This window comes from Dendrobates tinctorius, unplaced genomic scaffold (genome assembly GCF_039654945.1).
Source record: "Dendrobates tinctorius isolate UK_male_01 unplaced genomic scaffold, ASM3965494v1 ptg000010l, whole genome shotgun sequence".
In the NCBI taxonomy this organism is placed as follows: Eukaryota; Metazoa; Chordata; class Amphibia; order Anura; family Dendrobatidae; genus Dendrobates; species Dendrobates tinctorius.
In genome coordinates, this window is record NW_027361678.1 from 4,511,513 (window position 1) to 4,517,512 (window position 6,000).

Sequence of the window (6,000 nt, forward strand, 5' to 3'; positions counted from 1 at the left end):
ATCTGCCCCATTTACATTGCTCCAGTACATGATGGGCCCTATTTTTAATTAACCCAGGCATGGTATGTGAAAAGAGCTCCAAGGAGTAATCTGTGGTGTGTGCTTCCACATACTTCACTTTTGGTGTGGGTGAAGGACACAAGGAAAGGGGTTGCTCCTGAACAGAAGCCTGCAGTTACGACTCAGTGCTTGCATTTTTTACAACTTCAGAATAGGAGGCGAAAGAGCTGGAGGCTGTTTCAGCAATGTAAGCCACAAACAGTTCCTGATACTCTGGCTTTAAAAGCAGTCTGCCTACTCCCAGAAAAGGGAGACTTACAGGCCTTCCAGAGCTACACCATGACACTGGCTCAACACCTCCTGCCTTAGCTGCTATTGTTTTTGGCACTACCAGCAGATGCACCACCACCATCATCAGTACCAGGTGGCCCTCCATGCCCACATCCACGTCCTCTTCCACCATACTGCCTCATGTTTTTGAAAATGGACCCAAAATACCAGCAGATACTGTATCATAAGCGTACAGCTCTATACAGTCTATGGATAACAGTAAATCTCCGTATATATTTCATGAGGCATACACAGACGCTCACAGGCTCAGTATGGATTACCCAATAAAATAACAAGTTGAAAAAGGGTACAGTATCACCAGATAAAAGGTATATATAGTATAGTGTAAACATTCTGATTCTACGTATACATTTCAGGAGGCAGACACAAACGCTCTCAGGCCCAGTATGGATTACCCAATAAAATAACAAGTTGAAAAAGAGTACAGTATCACCAGATAAAAGGTATATATAGTATAGTGTAAACATTCTGATTCTACGTATACATTTCAGGAGGCAGACACAAACGCTCTCAGGCCCAGTATGGATTACACAAGAATATGAAAAGCTGTAAATGGGTTATGTAACACAAGCATACAGCTGTATACAGTATTGGGGTAATCTTAAAGTTCCAAATATATTGCTGGAGTAACAGACAGATGTTTACAGGCTCATTATGGATTACACCAGAATCTAAATAGCTAAAAAGGTTACTGTATCAGAAGCGTTCTGCTGTATACAGTGTTGGCCAAATTGAAAATATCGGTATATATTTCCGTAGTCACCCTCAGACGCTCACTCAGTTTGGTTTTGACCATAATAAAAAATGTTGTAAAAAAGTTCCTGGATAACAAGATAGCAAGTATATATTTTTAGGGGACAATTGAAATCTCCGTATAAATAGTCCCGTAGTCCCTCTCAGACGCTTACACAGTATGGATTGGACCGTAATGCTAAATGTCGAACAAAGGTACTGTATAACAAGATACAAGCTGTATCGAGTATAGTGTAAAAATTTGTTTCTCCGATTCACAGTGGACGCGGCCGAGCCAGCACCTCCACGTCGACCGACCACGCCGACGTGGGGCGAGCGTCCCAGGTGGGGACGGAATGTGGACCCACAGGACCACAGGGGGGACCCGAGCCTACCCAGACTAGGGAAGAGTAGGTCTGTGGCAGCTGAGCATGTGGACGAGGAGGCAGCATGACACGACACCGCACAACTTCAGGTATAGACAAAGTTTACTTGAACAAGACATGGTACATAAACGAAACAGTTACGCAAGGCTCCCGGTTCCGCACATCAGGGAAGGGTACATGTCTCAGGATAACAGACGAAGGCAGGAGGACATCACGGGTTGATGCAGTCCAGGGTTGTCTGGCACGGGCATACTAGGGTGTCCTCTTCCTCAGGCCTCAGAGCGTAGCACAGGCTCAGCAGGAGAACATCAGACACCGACCTCAGACTGACTTCAGACGATGGCAGGGGTCATCACAGGTTGATGCAGTCCAGGGTCATCTGGTACGGGCATATCAGGACGGCCTCTCTCTCAGGCCTCAGGCATAGCACTCGCTCAGTTGGAGAACATCAGACACATACCCAGTACAGACGTCAGATGATGGCAGGAGTCATCACGGGTTGATGCAGTCCAGGATCCTCTGGCACGGGCATACTAGGACAGCCTCTCTCTCAGGCCTCAGGCGTAGCACTGGCTCAGCAGGAGAACATCAGACACCAATCCCAGAAGGACGTCATCACTGGGTGGACCTCAGGGCATTGGCGGAACATCGGGACACAGGCAGGACATCAGGAACATGGACCGGACACCAGGAACACGGACCGGACACCAGAAACACGGACCGGACACCAGAAACACGGACCGGACACCAGAAACACCAGGCAGGACACCAGGAACACCAGGCAGGACACCAGGAACATGGACTGGACATCAGGACACAGGCAGGGCATCAGGACTTGGATTTCAGATAGAGCATCAGCAAACTGGCATCGGACTCCGGACATCTGGCAGCGATCGACAGGATCCGGATATCAGGCTGCGGACATCAGCTCCGGACATCAGGCCGCAGTCATCAGGTTCCGGACCACTGGCAGAGAACATCATGCACAGCACATCTGGAAGAGGTCGTCAGACACAGGACATCAGGCCGTGGTCATCAGGCTCCGGACGAGAGGCCACGGTCATCAGGTTCCGGTCATCTGGCAGCGACCTAGAAAGGAACCCCAGCGGTCTGGTGCAAACTCTGCCGGGTTGGACTGGAACCGGCAGGGAATTGCATCGAATCCCCAGCTGAGCACAGAGTGGCAGAAACTCAGCGGAAACACCAGTCTCCTACTTCCAAGATGAACCCAGGTTAAATCACAGCAAGTCAGGTAGCAAAGAGTCACAGTCACTGGGCACAGGGTTCAAGACACGGAAGGACCCCAGGAACATCACACAGAGGACACAGTTCAGACAGGGTCAGGTAAAGGAGCAGGTCCAGGATTCAGGAAACAAGACACAACATAGACGGGACTGGATATGCAGCCTCCAGGAAGGGCGATCTGGGTATTTCTGCCCCCAGAGCAGGCGGAGAAACAAGACACAATTCAGACAGGGTCAGGTGCAGGAACAGATCCAGGATTCAGGAAACAAGACACAGGTGCAAGGCAAGACTCCACACAAACACAGGGACCAGGATATTCTGCCTCCTGGGAAGGCGAACAAGGGCAAGGATATTCTGCCTCCTGGGAAGGCGGACAGGGACGAGTGCCAGGATATTCTGCCTCCTGGGAGGGCAGACAGGAACGAGGGCCAGGATATTCTGCCTCCTGGCAGGCGGCAAAAACACAGTTCACACAGGGACAAAGAGCAACATCTCCCCCAGAACTGATCACAATCAGAGCAGGAGCTGAACACACATACTCACATGGCTAGGTTCAAGAACTCAATGTGAAGCTCTGGCAACGCCCCAAAGGGGGAGGGACCTTTATATAGCAGCTGCCTCACAGCAATAGGCTGGAACAGCAATTGTAGCGCACACCCATTCCTCATAAAAGCAGGGGAGGTGTGGCCGCGCGCACCCTAGGCAAAGCCAGACAGAAATCAGCAATGCAAAGGACACCTGGCGAGAGCTGCAAGCCTGAACAAACATGGTAAGCCATACACAATGTAGAGGACCTATTAACCCACGGATAGCTTTCCACAGCAGCAGCCAGGGACCGCACCAGCGGGTGGTCTTGCAAAGCAGCGGACCCACGCACGCATGTACGGCTACGCAGCGGGACAGGGAACTGAGCAGCATCCATAACGGTAACAGACAACAGTATCCCTGCTAATTAGGAGAGGAGCAAAGGGTTAATGCAGACATGCAGAGTAACGCCGGGGAAGAAAAGTACAAACACACCAGCGTTACACTTCCTCACTATGGATGGTGTAGGGAAGGTGGACTGACAGACAAACCAGCCTGTAGTGAGAAGCAGAGGTGTAGCGCAGTGTAGGTGTGAAACCGCTAAGATAAAGAGAATGGGTGCAGTGTTTTAGCTTGCCCATTGAAGGGCAGTGGAAAGTGTAGGAATGGGACTGTATAACTGCCATTGGTCAGAGAAACTGTTAGGTGATGGTGGGCGGAGTTACCAGAACTGGAAGTATAAAAGGCTGAGGGAAGGCTCTGGAAGAGTCAGTCAGCAAAGGCAGCACAGTAAAGAGGAAGTTCTGCTGAGGAAATAGAGACAGTGGAAAGGCTCCAGAGAGGACTGACAGTTGAGGCGGTCAAGGGGGGTGGGCCAGAGGACAGTAGCCGCAGACGAAGACGGCCTGGGGCTATCATACGACGGTGTGCTCTGACTGGTGCAGCACTGTGGTGGTTGGGCCTAGGCCAGCCACAGTGGAAGAGCCACAGAGGACGCCACGATTATAGTTACAAAGGAAGTGAAGGTACCGGGGCCTGTGTACAGAGAAATGTGAAACGGCTGTGGTGAATTGCTGTTGTTGACAGAAGGATGGGCACTAAAAATGGACCTGTTCAATACAAACTCTGTCTCAGTCTCGATTTTGTCTGTGGCAAGAAGAGGGTCCCCCCCCACAGTTGGTTATCCTACAGATGCTACCTTAATACAAATTTTTGAAACAAGTTACTGTATCAGCACATGTCAGGTGTGTCCAGTCTAGGGTTAAATTTCCGTCTATAATTCCGGAGTCAGACACAGATACTCACAGGCTCACTATGTATTACACCAGAATTAAAAAGGTAGAAAAAGGGAAAGGTATTCATAGCGTACATCAGTATACAGTGTTGTGGTACTTTTAAATCTTCGTATACATTTCAATCTCAGTAAGCCAGTCAAGAATCTCCGCTACTGGAAACTACATGGATACAAGTATAGACGCAAAGTCGAGTGTTAGCAGAAATTTTGAAATTACTCATCGCGGGGAAACCTCCCGGTATATGTTGCAGAGGCGATGCAGACCCTCAATTACTGTGTCTGTGGAGAAAGCGAAAAAGGTTCTTTGTGAAGAAAGGATTGCTTTATTGTAGTAGCGTGGATCACATCACCATTACTCATCTCCATCAAATTGTGATCACAGGGAGAGATGTACCCATGGTCCTCACTGCCTATCATGAAGTGTCAGATCATTTTGGAGTGCAAAAGACAGAAGCCACAGGCCGTAGGCGATTCTATTGGATTGGCATGAGAGGAGACATTGAAAAATGGTGGCAGGAATGTAACACGTCTGTGACTATTACAACTGTGAAAGGTGATCATAAACCACCACTGCATCCACTTGTAAGTTGACGTCCATTTCAAATGGTAGCCATTGATCATCTGAAGGTAGAGGCCAGCAGGACAGGCCATAGCTACATCTTAACCATCATTGATCAATACACCAAATTTCGAGTGGCCGTCCCTGTGAAGGATTTAACTGCCCAGACTACACAGTGGTGGAGCAGGGAGAGGTAAGTATTGCAACTTGCAAGTGCTGTGGCCATGACCAAGCAGAGGGGGCACAATCGAGGTCGACAGTACTGGCACAGGGCCCCTCATAGTACACTGGTGTGTCTGACGGTGAGTGGGCCCTCCCACCGTCTGAGACACTGTATTGTACTATGAGGGGCCCTGTGGCATTGCCAGCAGCCATCAATGGGCCCATCCACCTGTTCAGAGCAACGGTATTTGCCTGGGTGCGCCAGGTCTTGACCCCAGCCGTTGGGGGAGGGGTGGGCAGCCCAGTTAGGGAGGTTTAAAAATTGGCATATGTAGATGTGTTGGCTGGACATTCAGCTGCTGCAAAGGGCGTAATTGGGCAAGTCCGAGGAAGAGGAGGAAGAGGAAGAGGAGGTGTGCTTAATGGTAGCGGTGGTCTTACAGTGGGGGTAGCGATGGAACGTTGTTGGCTACCTTCAGTCGGAGCAGGTGCACATGTGCTACCTGAGGTTTTGTAGTGCGTCCACGCTTGCAAGTGCATGTTGATTAAATGTCTAAGCATGCAACTGGTATTCAAATTTCTGATTTGTTTACCTCGGCTAAAGGTCCTTCCGCACTTCTTACAGGTAACCTTTGCCTCATCAGTAGGATTTTGGAAAAAGAAGTGCCACACTGCACTCTTCCTACTATGGTAAACATTTTCTGGCCTTGCACGCTGTGCTAAGTTGACCGTCTGGTCAAGCTGTC